General features: G+C 37.8%; 1 protein-coding gene across 16 annotated transcripts in view; it reads right to left on the bottom strand.

Annotated features, from left to right (window-relative positions):
- The window catches only part of TENM1 (teneurin transmembrane protein 1), a 926,028-nt gene that overhangs the window by 300,912 nt on the left and 602,330 nt on the right, over positions 1–22,786 (bottom strand). Inside the window, exon 1 of one of the 16 annotated variants that reach the window (XM_064159471.1) lies at positions 14,431–14,484. The exons of the other annotated variants lie outside the window; for them this stretch is intronic. The gene's annotated coding sequence lies outside the window, so the exon portion shown is untranslated. Of the gene's footprint in view, positions 1–14,430; positions 14,485–22,786 lie in introns of those variants that run through there. 16 annotated transcript variants of the gene reach the window in all.

The raw sequence follows: 22,786 nt of genomic DNA, 5'->3' as shown, positions 1-22,786 counted from the left end.
TGGAAGCTTATTCTTTAAAAGGGCTGATTAATCTTGCAGTTGAATCCTGTTAAAATATCTCAGCTTGTCTCCTTGAGAAGCAGAAGAAACAGTACTGCACTTGGATCATTATTTTCAGTAGTCAGTAATGCTGCTCTGGTATTAGACACTCCTGTTGACAGGGCAGTCTGGCTGGGGACCAGCTTTCTGAAAGGTCCTGGTGAATCCAGTGAATCCTAAAGGCGCATTCAGTCTGAAATAACGTCTGACTTCACCAGTGAAGCCTACAGTGTATAGTAAAAGCAGTTTTTCCTTGGTGAATAAGAGTTATTGTAACATTTCAGTGACATCCAACACACTTAAGGTTACCAGTCAAAACACAGCTATTTTTAATAAAATTATTAGCCATTGCCTCTGAGGTTAAGAAAATACTGAAATAATACTTGAATACAGTAAAGCAGAAAATATATGTTAAAAACAGTATTTAGTAATATAATATTCACTGTGATGATCAGTAGAGAGTCCTGAAAAACTTCATTGTGTCTATGAGCAAGCAGTACAGACCAAGTGCACGCTGCATACCAAGAGCTGCTGCAGTTGCACTGTATGACAAAGAATTTCTTTGTTTTGTTTGTTTTTAATTTGCAGTAAGATACACTCAGTAGTAAGACTCAACTACCATTGAGAGCCACAAAAATAGAGCTTGCTAATTGTTGCAACACTGCAAGGCATGAAGTAATATCAGGTCACCCACAGCCCCCTGCTCTGTTGCTCATCTATGTTCCCAGAGGACACCAGACATCACAGAAGGGACCTGGCCCAGGCAGAACCATCACATCTGGCTTTTTGCTTTAGACTGCAGGTTTTCCAACTGCAGGGCTTGGTGCAATGCTGCCACAGCATCCCTGAAGTTTTAAAAGAAATTTTTTTTATGCTGGGATTTAGTGAATCCCAACGTAAAGGAACATTAATGTAGTAGATTTGGAAATAAATTAACACACTGCTAGAAATTGTCACTGACCTCAATGACAGAAAAAAACCACTACTGACTTGTGAAAATGTTTACAAAGAAATCACTAGGGCAGGTCATGATAGAACATTTCTTATAATGCGTAACAGGTAGAGAATAAGAACATCAAATTCAAAATCTTCTTCTCAAAGCACCTTCCAGTGTCTTTTAAAAATAATAATTAAAAAACCAACATCAGAAGAAAAAAAAATGTTTTCATGAGGCTAATTATCATCATCTTTTATGTTGTAAAGGCAGTAACTTTAATGTGTTTGATATTTCATATACTTTGAATGGCCGGATGCAGTCCTGTACACAGGGATGTGAAGATAATAAGGGGCCAGAACGACTAGTGAGACAATGACAGCAGCTGAAACACAAATTTAGCCACTGCTAATAGGGATGTCTTGTTCAAAAAACATAAGGTCAACTGACTTCAAATCCCTGAAGTGACTGATCAGCCTCAGACAGAGCCAATGAAAAGCTGCACATAGGCAATTCACAAACAGAATAGCTAATACATGCACTGGAGAGAATGCAGTTTTTCACACCAAATAAAAACAACTGCCTCAATAGCCAGCAAAGGGCCCTTCTCTTCCATCATGTTTAGATGAGCATCCAGGTAACAGTGCAATGAAACTCTAGGACTTTCACAAGTTCTGGAGGAAGAGGCTCCATACTCCTTTGTAATTACATTAATTGTCAACACCTGGAACAAGGGGAGAGGGCAAAATTGTGATCTCTGAAAAAAACAAAAAGCTAACAGAGGTTCAGACATAGGAAAAATGCCTGTATGCAAACTGAGATCTTCCAGGACAACAAACCAGGTGAAAACTGAGGCCTAGCTACAAGGCTGTCGGGCAATTCATTCATTCATCAGCTGGTCAATGCCAGAAGAAAAAATCCCCTTCTACAAGGAGACAGTTCTCTGTGTTTCTCTTCACCCTTCCACAATGTCTGAAACTCCTATTTGCATTTGATCTTGGCTACTACTACTTTCACTTTGGTTTTGTTAGTATTTGTTGTATTTTCAGCAGATTTCAACATAATTGATCCAAAATATGGTAATCCACTGCTACAAATGCAGCAGTCCTTAGAAGCAGTATACTTAAACACTGACATTGATTAGAAACTCTAAGTGATCCTGCTGGCACGTAGACATGCAACAGAACGCTCTTCTACAAAGCCACATTGGCTGATAAAAGAGTCAGGACAAGATGGTGTGTGCAAAGGGCATGCTTCTTGGACTTTCAGCAGGAGGTGCCTTTCATATTTCATACCCCTTCTGCCCAAACTGAAATATATTCAAAACAATTTCTTTGCTCCATTTCTCACCATCAATCTGGCAAGTTGAGTAGTAAGCCCCACAGTACCATATGGTAGAAGACAGCTGAGATATAAACGTGTTGTGTAATATCAACCCTAATGAGTGATGGAAATAAAACTCAAAGAGCTAAAATATCTGGCTTGAGCATCAAAAATTCCCAGTAAAGGAGACAAGTCTATTGTGTAGCCAGTGGTATTTCCAAATTCTAATGCTGTACCTTGCAGATGTGTAATACTACTTTTGCTTCCTGAAGCAGCCTAACTAAAAATATTTGTTCTTCATAACTCTCAATGAAAAGCTCAGCAAAGCTGTTTGCTGTGCCTAATTGCTCAATGATGCTGGAAGAGAAAAGGAATGTAAACACAAGCATTTATCTTTCTCCATTTCAGTACAGAGATGAATGAAAGGGAGAAGAACCAGAAGTTATTTTCAGACCCTTCAGTACAGTCTATGGCATATGTAAAAATACAAATTGAAAAAGCAGATAACAGGAAGCAGAGAAACATTTAGCATTTGAGGAAGTGTAGATTATAAAATCTGTTTCAAAACATTTTAGTTGTATTTTTGTTCAACATCAAATGAACTACTGACAATTCTGGATAGAGTTTCAGTACTAAAAGTACCAGCAAGTAAATTCCTGCTGCCTTGTATCCTCTCTGCCCTGCTCCCCATCCCCTCACCCCCTTTAAAAAACATTCCTGTAGCTCAATCAGATATAGTCATATCTGCAAAGTTCTGTCTGGGTTTTGGGGGTTTTTGGCCCCTCTTTTTTTTTTTTTTTTTTTTTTTTTTTGAGTTGCTGTGGGTGTTTTTGATTTTTTTTTTCTTAACTTCCTGCTTCTTTAAGAATACAGTTTAAAACCAGAGAAAGTGACATCTCTACCAAATGTAGCAATTACCAAGACCCATCTGCACAGGCCTGGACTTGTACACATGCCACAAACTGACACAATTTGGAGATAAAAAAAAGGTACAAAACATTCTATTAAGAATAATTTCTCTTACACTGTACAAGACTGAGGAAAAACTATCAAGGAATGAAGCTAAGACTCCTAGACAGTCCTCATGCTACCCTAGTGCAACACACACACTCCACAAAGAAATCACTTTTGGCCGTAGCGCACATCTCCACTTAGATGGAAACAGCAAGGAAGGCTTTTGAAGTCTTTGCCTGGCTTTCTCTCCTTCTGCACTCTGCCCTACAAATAGGCCTTACAGTGTGCACACTGGACACCTGTTATGTGAAGCTGAGCCAGAACATCCACTCCAACCACTAACAGGCACTCAGTCCAAGCACTGAAGCATATCTGGCTGCACCCTGCATGGCCAAAAGGCACACACTGCACCTTCTGTGACTCAGTCTACTGACCCTCCACTCCCATCAACCCACCATCCAGGCTACCATAGGTATGGACATCAAGGCCCCCATACCAATACCACCCTTTCTCTGTAACCTTATCATTTGCATTGGGCTTAAGAAACACTAGTATTTAAGACTGGAATGAGTTAAGACTTCACACTCTGGATTGCAGACTGATGGTTTATACAAGCTTTCACAATTAATAACACTTTTAATTTGAAATGTGTGCACTTACTGTTTCTGTTTAGAGCAAGGCTATGAAGTTTAAGTTCAGTAAATTTCTCTCCCCTATATACTTGCTCTCTTGACGTACATCACCTATTGCTACATTCTCTAAATTTAGTTTCATTATTGTATGTGCAAAATGAAAATTAAGATTCTTTATCCACTTCTGTTTCCAATATTTGGTTCCACATCTGCAAGCCTTTGAATTTCAGGAAGACCACAGTGTGACTTTCTCCAGCTTTATTACAAATCTACTGCTCCACTTACACTTGTATCGCCCAGCAATGAAAGCAGCCAGAAGAGATGACTGCTCAAAGCTCTTTGAGAGGCAGAATGGTTCATTCTTAGTCCACCAAGTACCAAATAGGTTACTCTAAGAAATTAAAGGTAACTCTGCTATTACCTCGTAATGGAAATTGAGTCCTGCCATATTTCAATTATCATTTCATTTAGCAAGAGATACTAATGAAAAGGATTTCCTATAAAATGTAACTGGGAATGTAAAAGGCACATTTGTAAGGCACCAAGGACGTTAGACAAGTACCTTGGACAGCAGCTTCAGCACCATATCCTGACTCTCCACAACTGATCACTAATGATTTAATTACAAATGTCACCCAACAAGACTAGCCATGGTTTTTTTAAATCAAGTGCATTTGTGTGTAATATCTGAACAATTAGAGCCTAGTTCAAAGATCACTAAATAAATACTGAGGAGGCCAATGTTTCACTTTGGTTTCGCTGAAAGTAAAAATTAGAATGAAGTTTTGAGGCTCCTCAGAGCCCCTCAGAGAAAAGTTTTATGGGCTGACTTGCCTCTAGGCTCCCAAGAATGTATCATGAATAATTCTGAATGAAGAGGCAAAAAGGAAAAGGTAAAGGGTTAGAAATGTCTCTACATGCTTAATTGAACACTCCATATGCATAGCTTAACAGTGCTCAAAACAGAATCAGCTCTTCCTTAGAGCCATCACTTCAAAAGATTTTGCAGACTACTATTCTAGCAGGCACTGCAGTGATCCCAGTCAAACAATTTACAAATCAAGACTGAGACAGGAGAGAACAGATGAATACAGCAAACAGATGGGAAAAGGAAAAGGGAATAAATAACGAGATGATGTTTGTTAAATGTCAGTCTCAAAGCACAATCTAAAGTGACTGGTGTTAAACATTCCATAGAATCCATGAATGTAGAGATCTACACAGGCATCTGAAGATGATGAGATAACTTGGCAGACACTTATGGGTAACCCTTTTGTTCAGTAAAAGGGATAGAGATGATTTTCTAAACTTAACTATGAGATGAAACTCATCACAAACTGATTTGAGTATGAGTTGCCTCCTCTTCCAGGCTTCTGTTTTACACAACAGTTTTCAATGCTTAGGGAGGACTAGAGGCAATGGCCACAATAGCCAAGAACACAACGAGATTAAAAGATTTAACTCCTCTCTTGGGAATCATTTTATCTTAGAAGGTAACTACAGAAAGCATGTTCACTTCACCAGCTGAGGTCAACCAGAAATTATAGAAATGAGCCTGAGCTATCAAACACTACCAGATTTATTTAGGAAGAGTGCAACAGTAGAGAGAAAAAGAAACAAACAACTGAGGAACTCTTACTGTCAAGATTGCCAAGAAAAAACGTTGAATAAAGACATGGGCAATATAGCAACAACAGAAATTCAGGGAAGACAGTGAATACTCAGCTCTAAAGGAATGAGGAGAGAGAATAACAAAGAAAAGATTAGGGATGAGCAAGTGATCCAGGATCAGGCTGAATCATGAAAGTCCAAGGAAGAAATGATTTCAGGAACAGAATATGGTATGAAATGTTGAAAGCATGCAATGTTTTTTGGAGGGTAAATAGGTTTTGTTCTGAGCTTTTCTCTGGTATTATTTCCTAAGCAAAACAGAAGTTTTGCTGCCCCCAACTACTGTCACAGAACTTCTTCCAAACTACCAAAATTCCCAGTCACCAAGAGTTATCTTTAGCAACTCCCTAAGTCATGAAAAATCCCTACTTCTAAGAAAATGTTATTAATTACTAAACTTCAGAAAAACAAGCTGAAGAATATTTTTCATTGATACTTCCTATAAGCCACAGGCATCTTTCTGCTCATACGAGCAATAACATGAAAATCAACACAATTACAAAAGGTTCAGCCTGTTCAGCTTCCACCAAGCACTCCAAAATATGGACTAAACTGGCCTTCTACAATGGAAGAATTCATCAGGAATGTCACATAGCAACAACTATATACTTCACCCTCATAAGTTATTTACACCTAAGGAGGAATAAAATAAATGAAAGCCAATAATATTACTACATAAAAGCCTGAGATGCTATCTGCTTGTGTCATAAGAGATCTGGTTTTGCTTTTTTCTTTGGTGTCCTGAACACTTAAAGACAGACTTTCAATTAAGATAGTGGAAAGAAAATCACAAACTATGAAATTACTTCATTGCTTGAGCTGATTTTTCTTACTTAATGACATGCAAGTAGATCAAGTCGAGTTTCTTCTCTTTTTTTTTTCCTTGAGAAGAAAAAAATATTATTTTTAAACAGGTATATTTTTCCTACAGATACTCTATTCTAGAGTAGAATTTCAGTGAAATATTGAGACTGCCTAATGCAATACTGACTTTATAAAAAAATAAATCTAATAATTCAACCAATTTATCAGAAGTGACTTGACTTTTTAAAAGGCAAGATGCTGAACCCCATCCAAGCTTGTTAATTAATAGCCTCCCTAGATAAATTCCTTCTTACTGTTGTACTTGATTACTAAATCTCTCTGCTTCAAGGCAACAGATGGCTTAAGTTCTTCCAAAACTAAAAAGCCCCAAACTCTCCATACAACAATTATCTAAAAATTTAGTCAGACTTTTCAGTATTAATATTACATTTAAAATAAGCAACGAAACAGCATGGGTAGATGGCAGATCAACTCTTGCAATTTTCTGGACAGTTACAAGCTCAGGAAAACCATTTATATACATTCAGTTTGTTTAGTCAACCGTTGAGCAGCAGTAGGAAGATAAACAAAGGCATCAAATCCTTGACTCTAAATGTGAAGCTACCACACTCTTCTGTCAAAACTGTTAGGTGAACATTCTCCATCATAATCAAAGCACACTACACACTCTCAAGTTTTCAGTCTGGTATCTTCCATTGTTCCTTCCACTTTTAACTCCCAATAGAAGGGGACAGCAATTCTGAACTGACCTATATCATTTGTGTAGTTTTAATAAAGGCCACAGTAACCATTTTCTTTTGGTGACTATACACTGAAAGGCTCTAAACACGAATCCACTTATTTTCTCTTCTTTCCATAGCATCATGACCTAAGGGCCACCAAAGTCAGCTGAAATCTTTTAATTGATTTGAAAATGCATCCTCTGATCCTGATATTGCAAAGATCCACACAGACAGATCCCTGCTTCAATGATTGCACATTTCCCCATAGAATCAGGGCTACTAAAACACAGCAGCTGATTCTTTGTAGCAATTTCAGATTTTACTGTATTCCAAGTCATGGAAAATGCTGTGGGGTCTCTTTATTTAATTACACTGTGCCTGCAAAAGAGGGGAAAGAAAACCTAACTTTTGGCATCACATGAAAATGTCTCAGAATCCAAGAGCAAAACACAGAGGTCAGTTGTCAGAACTCCTAGCACAAAATGAGCATCAAGCACTTCTGAATAGATCATATCTATTCATCTATTAATGCTTTTATAATAATGCTCTAAAGCTGTATTCTTGAAAGAGCAATTTTAAGTTTCACCCCAACTACATTTCCTTTCCTTATCTAGAGATCATTTTCTCTCAGGTTTACTATTTATTTGAAATGTTTTCAAAACACTAAGCTCGAGGACTTAAAAGATAATTTCATTTTTCAGCACACTGCTGCTTCTGAGTGCATTCTGCTTTCTCCCAAATTAAGTCACAGAGAAGGATTGGGCAACATTTTATTACACCAATTTTTTGGTTTAAATTTGAAATTCCTAAGTGGCTGTTCGATTAGAATTTAAAAGAAAGAATGTCAAACCTCTGGGAGACAAAATTCAATTATATGTATGTGTCCACTGGTGCTGAGGGAGAAGCTGATCTATATGTAGAAACCACAACACAAAATTCTCCATTGGCTTATGTAAGAAAAACAGCTTTTGTATGCTGAAATGGTCAGCCTTCCTATCCTGAAATGAGAATATAAAACCTCAATTCTAAATTTTAATTGGAAATAGGGCAAGGGAAAGCACTTTCTCATCTCAGATTTTCCTATCATGCATCTCATTATCCTGAAAAGCACAGCATAAAACATATCTTGAAATAAAAGTATTTATATACTTTTAGGAGTGCTACCAAGAAGAGTGACAGTTTTCTGTCAGTTTTACAAAACACACACAAAGGAAATTTGGGAAACTTTGATTAAATCAGTTATTCACAACTATCTGATTGACTACTATAAAGAAATATTTACATAAATTAGCAAATTCTTCATGTATGTAGTCATCTCCTCCCTGGAAGCTCTTAGAAGGTGTAACAGTAGAGATGCCCTAGATACAAAGACTATCCCATCAGACATTCATAAATGCAAGACATGCATACTAGAGTCTCACAGGCACCTTGGATTTCACTGCACTGCTACAAGTATGGAGAGCAACGAGATACTTGATTTGCAAGAAAAGCCCAAGTACTGCAGTAAGTGATCCCGGTGGAATAATATACTCCTGCCTGCCTTAAACTGAGCTGTCTAATGAAAGTGAGTCTAATATTAAAAGTACTCGGTTACATTGTAGAAGAGCCAAGAACAGATATTTCTTGTAGGAAAAATATCACTCCAACAGCGAGAAGGAAAAGTGCCCTGTCCTGCAGTTCTTACATAAGCAGTTCCCCTGAAATCTGAAATCAAAGGAGACAAAAAAACCCAGGCTCCACCTTGCAATTATGATCAGAGACTGATCTGCCAAGTCACATACATAAAGTTATTTACAGAAGTGCATTCAATTTTTGAGCTCATTTAGAAGAAAATAAGAAACCTTTTGTACACAAAGTTTACTGGTTACAACTGTATTTTGGTTTAGAAGTCAGTAAATTACTTTAAGGCAAACTGAACTACCCAATTATCTCATACCAGTTCAGCTGTATATTAAGACTAATAGCAGCTCTAGATAGGTCACTATAAAACAGATGCTTGAAAGCACCAATGTGATTTATTTAAAGTCTTAAGCACCTACATATTAAAAAGTTTGTCACTCAGAGGAAAGCTTGATGTATTCAAAGGCATTATTTCTCACTTCAATTCCCTTTTTTCTGTCCACATTTTAAATAAACCACAACTGATTTTATTTATTTTTATGCCTGTATGCTTTGTTTTCAGAGAGATTTTCTGTATACAAAACTAGTTTATGTATAATAATAATAGAATATCACCCTTATCTTGCCATGTATTTGGAAATACATTATTCCAGGAAAACTCCTCCTGTGTCACATAAAATTGCCTTTGAAGATCCTGCCATATGACTATGTCTTCTGGAACATGCATTTCATCATTATTTTTTAGCCTTGTTACATCAATCACCACAACTGCTACATAAGATTTCTGGGCTGTGAAGTGATAATTTGTTCCAGCGATATTAATGAGGCAAGCAGTGGTCTTGAGGGAGGTGACAGCCCATTGCTTTACAGACACTAGGAGATTAAGGTGTTGTACCATACAGAGTTTGAAATATATCACTGGAGCCTTCAAAATATTATGCGCTATGTCTTAAGGAAATTTTGCCTACCGCACTACCGTGGAGTAACACTACTCTTGCTATGCTGCACAGTCACTCAGAGAAGCACCACCAATGGTAGATGACTTGGAAGTTCTGGAATGACACTACAGAACCAAGAATGGAGGCAAAAGGAAAAAAATAAAATGTTGATGCTGTTATGGCATTCCCAGTATACTGCTGCAGGAAGCAGTACATCTGGAAACAACAGATGGTCTGAGTTTAAATGGAAGTGAATAGAGTATTTTAATACCCACACATCTCTAATTCGATTCTACAAGTTTGATTTCTATGTTTTCTCAGATTATAGAGTGTTATAGGATCTGTATGACAGGCTTTATCCATATTACTGTTACTATCAACACTGCCAGCTAAAACCCTAATGTTGTACTATCTTTATCTGTGAACTCCGACTTAGCCATATGCGCACTTTCAGAAAAGCAGACTTGGCCTTCAAAACAAAGCTTAAAACAGAAATTCATACAAAATAAAACACTATTCATTACAGGCCAGATGCTCCACCACTCTGAATCATTCATAATCACCTATTTAGCCTTTTGCACTTACTTTGAGATACACTTTGTACAGGTAGGGACACGTGGTTCTACTGAATGATTGCAACTAAAAAGGGGGGGAAATGCAGAGAGAACAGCCTCTGGAATCTTTTACATATCCTTTCCACACAAATGCCTCAAGCTCTTAACTGATTTACACGTAAGAGCTACTTACAGGCATTCTAAAGAATAATCCTAACCGTGCATGATTTACATTTACACATTTTAACTCAAAAGAGGAGAGAAAGAGGATAGGGCCATCTGCGTAGCTTCAAAGCCCTCTGTGGATAACAGCTAGCGCTACCAGCTCTCCCAGTTACTAATGCCAGATTGAACCATTTGTAACTGGTGCATAAGGAATGGCTGGCTAAGAGCTGGAAGATAAGCTTCTAGGAAAAGGGCAGCACACAGTTTTCAAGCAGAAAGCAGAGTTATCTTCCTGATGATTAATCTACAGCATCTACATGGTAAAGATGAATGAGGTGCAAATCTTCTAAGACATTTGGCCATTTTCTTTTCAACAGCATTCATTCAAGGTATTGGAATTTTGATCCTGACACATCCTAAGACTAATTTAACATCTATATTATACTTATCTAACAAAATATACATACTCTTGGAAATGTAAAAAACATTTTTTTATAGATGGATGAAACTGGAAATTTGTTCAAGCATAATTAGCCCTTATGCCTTTGTAATATAGAGGTCAGCATCTGTTTGAAGTCGGATTTGACATCAGTTGAAGCATATGGATAGGAATCCAAACTCTTTTTCTCATTAAAAATACACCATTTAATTTGGCTCAGTTCAGGACGATTAGCAGTATGTGCTCAAAGACAAGCTTACAATTGGAACAGAGAGAGTTGGCTTGGGCAGAAGACCATGCACAGAAGAGAATTCAGAAGCTAGTAAAGATGGCCTGTATACACTATGCCAGACTCTTGCTAATGCTATTATCTCTTCATTTTCATAAACACTTGGATATATTAAGTAAAAATGGTCATCCAACAAGAAACATATAACAACAATTACATGTAAATGAGTCAAAATTATTTCCTCCCTAAAACATCCAGAGACCTACGTTCCAGCCTCTCTAGAAACAACAGATTTCCACAAACAAAACCCACCCTAGAGATATTTACACTTAAACATTACTAAAAACAAAATATGCATTTGAAGAACACCGACATAATGCTCTGATTCATGCTTTAGAGAAATATGAAGATACACTGCCAGATCTAAGGCTTACGCAGTTATTGAACTTTAAGGTTCAATGAATGTTCCAATGCAAGAAGTATGTTAGAGAAAAGATTTCAAAGTAAATACTAGTACTTTCCACTACATATTCTAGTGGAAATTAAGAAGAAAAATAAACAGACACCTCCCCCCAAACTGAAACCACCATGTACTGTGCCATCTTGGCATTCTTTGCTCTAGAGCTTGTGTGCATGCTCAGGAGTTACTGTGCAGAATGATAACCCATCATTTTACTCTGATACACAGAAGATGTTGCTTCAAACAAACGTCTTTAAAATAATTAGCTGTTTAATACAGATGAGGATTCAGAAGAACTCCAAAGATGCTTCACTGGTAGCAAACCAGTGAAGCTGATTAATCATACATTCATCTATGTATGAGGGGGATTTCCTCCACAATATTGCAGGAAAAGTTAGACAGGACCCAAATACAGCACATTTTTTTCCACAACAAAACCATTTAAAAATCACAGGAACCTCATTGCTGTAATTTACATCCCACCTCCCAGATAACTTCAGTCAAACTATAGAACATCTGAATTCAGTGGCTTGGACTTTAAGACTTCAAGATTGGATTTAGCACAAACCTTTAAAAAAGAGTAAAACCTAATTTCATCTATCTTCCTTGTACTTCCTCATTTTATGTGCTTAATATTTTATATATAATCTTGCTATAAAACCCACAAACAAACCAAGAAAGAGAGCACATCCATGCCTCTTCCTACCACACAAGCACCTTCTGCCCATTCACTTTTTATGAAGTAGATGATCTGATAATATGAGACAGACAAACCTATTCTAAAGTGCCATTACTCCACCATGATACAATGATGGCATACTTGCTCAGTTTCCCTGCCTTTACAGAAGGCAACTAAGAAAGCACTTATCCATGCACCAACATTTCCAGCAATGAAGTATTTTTTTCAGCATTCAGAACCTCTCCCTGTGATCATGAGAGTACAAGTTCACTTGTGCTTCATTTTTAGGTTTGATTTAGCAGGGTCTCAATTGCAAATCTTGCCTTGGGGCTCCTGACAAAAACCCCTTCACGTTTCCAGGGCACAGTGTTATGACACAAAAACGCAAACATCAACAATTCCTCACAGCCTCTTAGTCTTACAAAGAAACTGGTAGAGGCAAAGTGGACTTTGGTGCATCTTCTCATATTACACAAATGCAATATTTTTCAGTCCTTGTGGATGAAGCTACTGAAGATGCATTTCCCCTTTTCATCTGCCATTTTGGACCAGACAAACTAGACAAATCAAGTAATGAATGACACCGAGAGGCAAACCAGAAAGGACTATGGATTTATTTTATTTTAAATCAGGCCTCTCCCAACTGGCAAGTTAATTGAAACTTCTCAACTAGGAGTCAATAAAAAAGACTAACCTGGAACAGATTCATACATTTACTGGAAAACATGTCAAATCTTATTTTTACTATATTAAGAAAAAAATATTAAAATGCATAAATAATTTAACTTCCAGATATGGCATACCTACATAAAAGAATGGGAAACTAAGATGATATTTCAGTGTTAGCTTTTTCATAGCATAGTTTCTTAGCTACTGTATATGCAACAAGTACAGATAGTTTTATAGGCAGATTCCTTCTCAAAGCTCAATGAGATCACTATTTCTCAAAAACTACTTTAATTAACTTCATTTTCTGTATGAAACCTACAAGGTACTACTCTTCATTAATAAACACCTTCATCATGGGCAGCACAATAAGAACAAACAAGAAGAACATTGCCACCTAGCTGTTTCAACAGTGCCCATGGAAGATGGCACATTCAGTTTGCCTCTCAAATCCTCCAGAGAAAAATCAGTCCAAATCAAACATGTAGGAAGGGCTACTTAAATGCTTGGGGAAAGAGCAAGTTTCTGACACTTTTATCTTACCAACTCTGAAAGCAGCTGGCCAAAAAATATGTGCAATGGAAGCCTTTTCAAAGTAATTATTCAGTACAATCACGAACGAGTGTCTGACACCATCTTTCTTTCATCACTTCACAGTACAAAGTCAAACAGACTAACAGAGGTATAGACACTGACATTTGTAAATTAAAAAGCACTCTGAAATTCCTGCAAAATCTGAAATATCCTTAGAAATATCCTCATGTATGTAAATAAGTAATACCTCATCTAACAGATGGGTTTCTTCAAATTCTATTTTCCAGCAGTTTGTTCTATCTATATTTAATAAAGGTTAGGTTTGAAAAGTAGCCCCTGCACCATTTGCTAAATGCAGCTGGCTACACAGATGCACTTTAATGACTTCCCAGAAAATTCGGCATAAAGCAAACCAGCCCAAGCCTGACATTGCTGATGCCCAGGCTGGTGTTATCTGAGTAAGTAATTGTAAGAAATGCCACAGTAGAAGGGCAGCCTGCCCCATCACACAGTCCAGTGAGAACAAAGGCAAGCCGAACAGAACTGGCACACTGTCTGCGCGGCAGCTGTGTACTCCCATTCTGCAGCTCTGCAGCCAGCAACTCATGCATTCCAGAAAGCATTTGGTAGTTTCTCTGAAGCTCTTCAAGCTAATACACTAAATTTTGGGAGCTGTTGCACTGAGTAAACAATCAGGAAAGGCAATAAAGCTTCTGTACAGCTGCAAGACGTCCGACAGTAATTTTTGATCCTCTACTTCTCTGAAAATCTTTATTACCTTTAGAATGCTGCCATTCTCTGAAGAATGGAACTAAGCTATGCTTTTGCTAGGAAACACGGTGTAACAGCACAAAATGCCAAATTTTACCAAGTTTTCCATTAAAACCTGAACTTGTGCCAGTCAGCTGCTAGTTACTCCTCAGTATTCCAGCACTGGTCATGTCAGTCTCTCAATCTCATCTGGATGACTGATCCTACATGCAGCTCAGCCTTAAGAACAAGCCACGGAGTTCATGATGCATCCTGCTCCTGACTGAGCCTCCTACCTTCATAGTGCAGGAAACGCAAGAGCACAGCAGGATCTCAAGTGCATCCATTGTCCAAAGAAAACTATGAGCTTGAAACCCAATAGAAGACTGACTCAGACTAGGCAAGTTTATCATAGCCCTAACTAATTACTGACTCTTCCTAAATTGAGTGCTAAAGACCTCTCACTTCATTAATCTGCAACTGCAGCAAGACTTTGAGCCAGTAAGAGGATGCACGTGTCTATATGACATTCAAACACACCTGGCAAAACCTGACTACTACATACAAGTGGCAGGAATAAAGATCACATTTCCGCAATGAGGATGAAAACAGTCAATTCACCTGGAGTAAGAATTCACTCATCTCCTGTAGATGTGCCAAATAACTAGTTACATTAACTGATAATTATCCAGATAACTATCAATTTTTCATCTCTGTGAGTGCATGTAGAACATGCCTTCAATAACATTATTATATCAAATAAAGTGCATTACAAATAACGGTAAATAAAGAGTAAGTTGATGTTGGTTTTTTTTTTTCTAGACTGAAAACAGAGGTACCCACAAGAAAACAAAATTACCTAGGAAGATAAAGCCAAAAGCTTGCCTTTAAACTGCCCAAGGGATAACATCAGTTAGGAACAACCCACACACATCACTGGTGTCATATTGATGTTTGAAGATGGAACACATACAAAGAACTTGAAAACTTAAACCAGTAAAAATGAAGACACTCAGTAAAACTGTTAGTTTATCACATGTGCAAATTTGTTTTAAAAATGCACTTTTTTTTTTTTCCTCTTCAGGGTCACTTGATCATGAAGATGTTATACCCTCAAGGGAAAGTACACATATTGCTATAAGAACTAACTGCAAATATTAAATAATTCAATCAGATGTCCCAAACTGGATATGAAACAAATCTAACCAGTCTTCTCACTGGGAGAAAGTAGTGGAGTACTTAAAACCTCTTCTCTTTGGCCAGCCTGTCAAGCACATACATTGTGACTAACCACAAAAACTACTGTCACATCTTGCAATACAGGGCCGAGACTGATAAAGAACTAAAGACCAAAGATGCCTTGGAGACTACAGGAAGAAACTCAAGACTGCTGGAGGGTATTTTCATGATGAAAAAAGGATCATAGAAAGACAATCTGGCACATGAGCCATAATAGTGGAAAAGACAGAATCTTTGGGAAATCACCCTTATTTCTTTTGTCTTTAGAGAAAAACAATTTTTAGAAGTGGTTAACTTGTATTTAGCTCTTTTGTTTCTACATGTGACCCTACAAAAAGCTAAGCAAGTGTCATACACAGTACACAGCCCTTATCCTCCACAGAAGAAATTAATACTATTTCAAAAGGATACCAGAAAAATTATAAACATAGCAAAGTTCCCATATGCAGGATGCTTTCCAACAAGCATCTATATATGTACACATGTGTGTGTGTATATATACATACACACCCCTACGCAAAGGACAGATTAGTACTCACTGAATTAAAAAACCCATAATTTAATTTTTTTTTCCTCCCATGGTTCCCTACAACATGAAGGAAAATGTTAGTGACTAAACAAAACCTGACACTTCATTCCAGTTCTCTAGATAGCACACAAGACTCACCACTGGTCTTTCCATCCAAAGTGAAATTACAAACTTCAATGCAAAAAAAACCCCACCCACACCCCAAAAAAACCCAAAACCCATAACCAACTACAACATAAAAACAACCAACAGATAAAGCAGATTCTTGGGCCCAGTGGAAGAAAGAATTCATACAATCTATGTGGGAATTAATTACCAAGTCTTCCCACCAGTTATGGAGGGATGATACAGGTTTCATGAGTCTCTGCATAAACATGAGCTGGGATACTGGTTTTCAACACAGACTTAGAAAAAGCAACCAGGAGATAGTTTTCAGCTTTTGTTTTAGTCTAACACAGAAGCAGCAGAAAAAGAGCTTTTAGCTTATGGTCCTGAAATACTGATCATTTTATGGTAAGCAAAGCACATTTTTGCTGTTTATATTAATGAGACATTCTCCCCCAAAGAAGGAAGAGGCATTTATCAGAGACAAATGATCATCAATTACTCTCAGTTTGCCACTATAAGGACAGCTGCAAATATTGGCAAAGGATAAGGTATTTAAATGGTGCATGTTTTGGCAGATGGGAGTTGGGGGATGAGGGGTGGGCAGTGAATTGGAGTTCTCTTAAAATTGTAAATTTAAAGCAATTCACTTGATACACAAACACTTGAAAGGCTTGAAGGCCCCACATGTATACAAGTCTGCATACAGAGGGACTGCCTACTCTTAGAAAAATAAAGCCATTACATTTGGAATTCCCAAATAATTATGGCAAAACTTAGAGTCCTGAGCTTATTTGGGCAATATTTGATTTACATCTTTAAAGCTTCAAAGAGATGTCTCAGCTTCTTCTGAACTAATTTCCAAATGCTATTTTAGGGCATCTCTTTGTTGTTCTTTTTTTTTACCCCTTTAACTGCCTTTAAAAGTTCTAAGCACATAAAACATGTTTAAGCACAGCTGTCACAATATTTTCCTCTCAAAATGCAAACAATTCTAAATGTCTCTCTAAAGCTGCTAGAGTAGTAGTGTCTTATGCAGCACCATATTTACAATTCATCAATAAGCTTGATTTTAAAGATAAAATTAAATAAAATACAACTTAAACTCAGCCATTCAAGACTGAATTTGCATTTTTGGACATTTCACTTAACCAGAGCTCCGAGACAAAGCTGAAAATATATCCATGGAACAGTTACAATACCATTGCCAGGTTTCCAGTCCTCCTTGGGAGCTCTACACAAACAGTAAGAAACAGCATTGGAATTTCATTTAGTCATTTATGGATATTTTATTCACACTGAGAGATTATGATAGTTATGAAATAGGGTTTGTGCTGCCACTTTGCAGGTTTGTTTTTGAAAATGTTGTTCCACCCATCTTTTTTTTCATCATCTTTGACATAAAATACATGAAATTAGCTTGTTAAAAAAAAACAACCACCCAAGAATGGGTTATAAGAGACATTTGGAAGTCAGATAGTCCCACTGACCTGCAGTAAATGTGGGCATCTTCAACTCAATCACGTTGCTCAGAACTCTGCCCATCCTAACCCATCCATACCTTCACACTGTGTGCATAGGCCTGCTTCTGAATTAAAATATGCATGTGTTTATTCACACCCATATGGAAGGAGTTCCTATGCAAGCCAGTGCTAAGAAAGCAAAAACTGAAAACAAGGACAGACCAAAAGCAACTGTTTGCAATATCTAAGGAAAGTACATTTTGGAGAATCTGCTTTTCATCAGATCAAAGCACACAAATGTCATCCCTGACTCCAGAACTAAAATTCAAACTCTAACTGCCACTGAGGTCCACTACAGCTGTAGCAGTCATAGTAGACTAAAGAGTAATTAAAAATCTTAGCAGCTACATATCCATGACACACTGCACAAGACTCAGTGTTTCCAGTGTAGGTGAAAAACAAACAACAAACACTGGGTGAAAAAGGGAGGCTCACAACAAAGTTAATTACAGTATTACAGTATCACAGTATTATTAGGATTGGAAGAGACCTCACAGATCATCAAGTCCAACCCTTTACCACAGAGCTCAAGGCCAGACCATGGCACCAAGTGCCACGTCCAGTCTTGCCTTGAACAGCCCCAGGGACGGCGACTCCACCACCTCCCCGGGCAGCCCATTCCAGTGTCCAATGACTCTCTCAGTGAAGAACTTTCTCCTCACCTCCAGCCTAAATTTCCCCTGGAGCAGCCTGAGGCTGTGTCCTCTCGTTCTGGCGCTGGCCACCTGAGAGAAGAGAGCAACCTCCTCCTGGCTACAACCACCCTTCAGGTAGTTGTAGACAGCAATAAGGTCATCCCTGAGCCTCCTCTTCTCCAGGCTAAACAATCCCAGCTCCCTCAGCCTCTCCTCGTAGGGCTTGTGCTCAAGGCCTCTCCCCAGCCTCGTCGCCCTTCTCTGGACACGCTCAAGCATTTTGATGTCCCTCCTAAACTGGGGGGCCCAGAAATGAATATGTCTTTAACTGAATTTACAAAACAAAAATCAAAACCAACCTCAAGGAAGGAAAGTACTAGCAACCTCTTTGTAGGAATAGAGCATTACTTGTCACACAAAATGGAAAGGCATATGAGCTGAGAAATGTTTATACCAAACTGCCTAATGAGAATGTGGGTCATTGTCACCTGCATCATGTAAAAATTAAAGGCTGATAAAAGACTGAGACTACCTTTTACAGTTCCACAGGAGGGCTTTTGCGGATTAGAAGTCTGCCATTGTCTCCACCCAAAGTCTACCAGAAGACAGAGCCAAATATTTACCTATCTTTAGTATTATTTTAACAAATTTAGGATAGAAGCTCACAATCCCATTGCATTCGTGTTCATACGTGTCAGCTCTAACACACACGGGGTAATAAAGGGCTAATAAGTGAATTTGTCTTCATCAAGGTAGTCTGCTATGTTACGTTCTTTTTCTAATAAAAATCAGGAAAAGGGAATGAAAGCCCACATGAAGAACACTGGTTTTCTATAATTCAAGCCTTTATAGATGTAAAAAGAGGCTCAGAATGGACTACAGACTAGATTATCTCTAAAGAAAGGACTACAGACTAGATTATCTCTAAAAATGAAGTTTGAACAGTAAAGGTAAGAACTTCTTCCTTCCCAATCACCTAAAACTGTGTTATATCTACCACTTAATCACTATAGCTTATATAGCGAAGACAGCAGAGGAAAAGAAAGTCGTAAGAAACATACATAAGCTGTAGGAAACCAATAATTCCTGAATCCTCAGGTATTTGGTGTGGAGAGGTGTACACACTCTCTTATGAAATACCCTTGTTCATGGCAGTTGTCTTCCATCCTGCCAGGCTAGCCAAGATAACTGCAGTGAGGCTGTTCTCTGACTCTTAGCCTTGACAACCTTGACTATTTTTCCTAAACATGAAGTGCTGTAAAGCCTGATAGCTGACTTTCAAAGCAACCATTACACTAGGCTCTCTAGGGTCTGCAGGACAAGTTAACAAAGTGTCACTAAAAAGTTATCACTGTGGTCTGAAAGAAGGAATTGTCAGACATTTGATGACTTGTGTTAGTCCTAAGTATCTTCTGTGAAAGTTTGCCAAGCCTCAATTTGGAAGGATACCAGGCAAATACCTTGAGTACCTATAAAGCCTAAAACTAAAGTCTCTAGATTTTTTCTAATGTTCACTGATTTACAGCCAATGCTTCTTAGTGATACTGTAACTCAGTAAAGCACAAAATACACTATTAGAAATCAGGCACCAAATATAATTTGGCATTAGGTATTCTTATAGACTGTACTTAATAAACAACAAGCTGTGTTGTACAACACAGAAGTTCACCCAAACTAACAGGCAAAGTAGAAAGCAAGTAAAAGTTCATTTCTATGATGGAACTTAGAGCACGAGCAATATATAAAAATAATACCAAGTCAATTCAAAAAGAGAGTACAAATTACATTTATCATTGTTGGGTGGTACATTTATTTTGAAGTGGAATATTATGACAACTGAAAATAAATTCTCTGTCCATCTCCAAATGATGCTGAAAAATCACTTCAGCTGTTATGTTGTTGTAAAAGCAACATATCCATCATTTCCAAGTAATACTGCACTAGATCCAGTGCCAATGCCAACTATATCACTCAGATTAAGCACATCGAAGTACACACGGTTTCCTTTTATGATCACTAATTTTCATTACTTAATAGCAGTATACTTAGTGCCTATGGATATGCTGTCTGAATACTGAAATACAAACTTTACATATGAGAAGGAACAAGAAAGCAGTGTTACAGACCTCCTTAGTCCTCCACTGGGATACCTTTCTGCTAATAGGAAAGTTAGCCCACGACTAAAAAGGCATGAATTATATTTGAAGCCTTTCCCTGACTTCTCTCAAATTCCTAAGCAAGACATTTAAAAATAGTTTATTTTTGAGGCCCACAGGTGCCTAGTTCCCATTAACCTCTTGGTGCCTTAGCCTTTCCATAAATACTTGCACACAATAACGATTGCCATTCAATTGGAATTCTGAGCACTCCAACAGCTCATTAGCATTTATAATGAACATTGAGCTTATCAAAGTTGTCACAGATGGAAACACAAAATATTGATGTTAACAAAGCAACAGTTCTCTTACAAGTAGCAAAAGGAAAAGGAATCCTATCTACGAGATTTGCAAGTGCTAACAGTAATGCCAGAAGGACGGATCACCAATAATGAAGCATTTCTTGTAAATGGTAGGCAGAGGTAGCTGGGCAAACCTCAGAACTGCAAATCCCAGCAATACTTAAAACAAGAGAACTGGAAATGTAGCCCTTTTAGAATTTACTACACAAATAATTTCATAAAGAGTAAAAATAATATGTCCAGAAACAGCAGCGAATTCTGTTGATGATGGCACAGGTATGCAGCCAGCACTTCCTGCTGAGTCCTTCCTATGTTTGGAGTGGAAGAAAAGCATTTACAGTTGTGTCAGTGTCAAAACACAAAGCACAAGGTTTCTGGCATATTTCTAATGACAGTTAATTAGAAATAATTTTGTTTGTGTATTTATAGAGATGTGAGAACTACAAGTTGCAGTGTCTTGCACATCACATAACAAACCAACTGAAGCCTGCAGAAATTGCTGGCTATTTGCTTAGTGTATCTCCCAGACATGTTACTACTCTGTGACTGAAGGCTACAAATACTTAGTTTTCCTCTTATCCAAACTTGAAAAATACAGCAACATTCTCACAAGTATGAATAACAGACTGGAAGTCCATTGCCTCAAGAACTATGCAGATAAGACAGGCTTGCCTTAAAAATTTGTTGAAAAGGGGCTTTAAATCTCAGTCAGTCACCTTATCATTATAAATCATACCTTCAGTTCCATGAGGCAACTTAAAGAAAAGGCAAAACTGTTGTGTAGCAACCAAACTCCAAGCCTTTTTTTTTTTTTTAATAATCAGAACAACTTGTTGCTGAGTTCCTTTCATTCATTCTACAAACAACTTAGAACAGTTTACTATGGAAACCATTTTATCTGACATCCCTTGAAATTCTTTTGTCTACATGACTGAAAAGGAAGAATGAACTGACTGTAATTTACTATTTCAGTGAGATTCATTTCCAGAAAGTCCACAATATCCAGAATTCAAACTGACAATTGGCATCTCAAATGCCACTAACTTAAAAGCTCTCTTCTCTAGGGGAATTATATTCTGTGGCTAATGATATCTGTCCTTAGATGATAATTTAAATAAATGCTCATTTATTTAGAGGTACATTGTCCAAATATACGTATTTGCACTCTAAAAACAGAGTTTCGCTCACATTAGAGGTATATGGAGAACAGGACCTGTATCTTAAACTGAGCCTTCCTGGGTCTGCCACCATCTCTACTGTCACCTGTAAAGTATCTAAGTCAAAGCAACATTCCCTGTTCATGACTTAGTCATCACTGATGGGTAACTAGAAACACAATACTGAACAAGATCACCTCTTCCTTTTTGATCTGGTATGGAAAATCCTATTTCTGACCCTGAAATCATCCCTTGCTCATGTATAACTGCTAAACTGTTTGCCTGAAGCCAGGAACTTCATCTAAACTGTTCAGGAAATGGCAGGAGAAAGAATTAAAAGAGATGTATCATTAGTCTTTTACTCTTAATTCAAAACAAACAAACGAAAAAGGCAGAACTACATACCTGCTTGGCAACACAGACTTCTCTTTTGCTCTCTTTATAAACAAAGACTTAATGTAACAGGCAAATCATGGACTGTTTTGACAACCTAGAGGGATTAAAAAATCTAAGCAGTGAACAGTTATGTACATATGGATGTGCAACAGGCATTTCATGATGCTTTACTGACCAGCAACTTCTTAATCTGTCCCTGTTCTGCTAGAAAATTCTGCCTCTCTTTTTCCCACCTATTTTACTCTATCACTGCTAGGTACCCACATAACAGTGCTTTATGGATCTTCATAAACAGCACTGGTCAGCATGTGGGAAGAGTGAAGAACTGATCCTCCTGGAGGCACTACTGAGACAGGAGAATAGTGAAGAGGTGATTGGGTACAATCAGCATAGCTTCATCAAGAGCAAATCCTGCCTGACAAACCTGGTGGCCTTATGTGAACAGGCCACAACATTAATAGATGAAAGGCAAGCAACTGATATCATTAACCTGGACATGAGCAAAGCCTCTGACACTGTCCCACACCATATCCTGGTCTCTAAGCTGGTGAAACATGGGTTGACCGCTAGATAGATAAAGAACTCACTGCCCCATAGCAGGGGGCTGGAA

This window comes from Pogoniulus pusillus, chromosome 19 (genome assembly GCF_015220805.1).
Source record: "Pogoniulus pusillus isolate bPogPus1 chromosome 19, bPogPus1.pri, whole genome shotgun sequence".
NCBI lineage: Eukaryota > Metazoa > Chordata > Aves > Piciformes > Lybiidae > Pogoniulus > Pogoniulus pusillus.
Note: the sequence above shows the minus strand (reverse complement) of the source record. Positions and strands in the feature narration are given on the sequence as shown.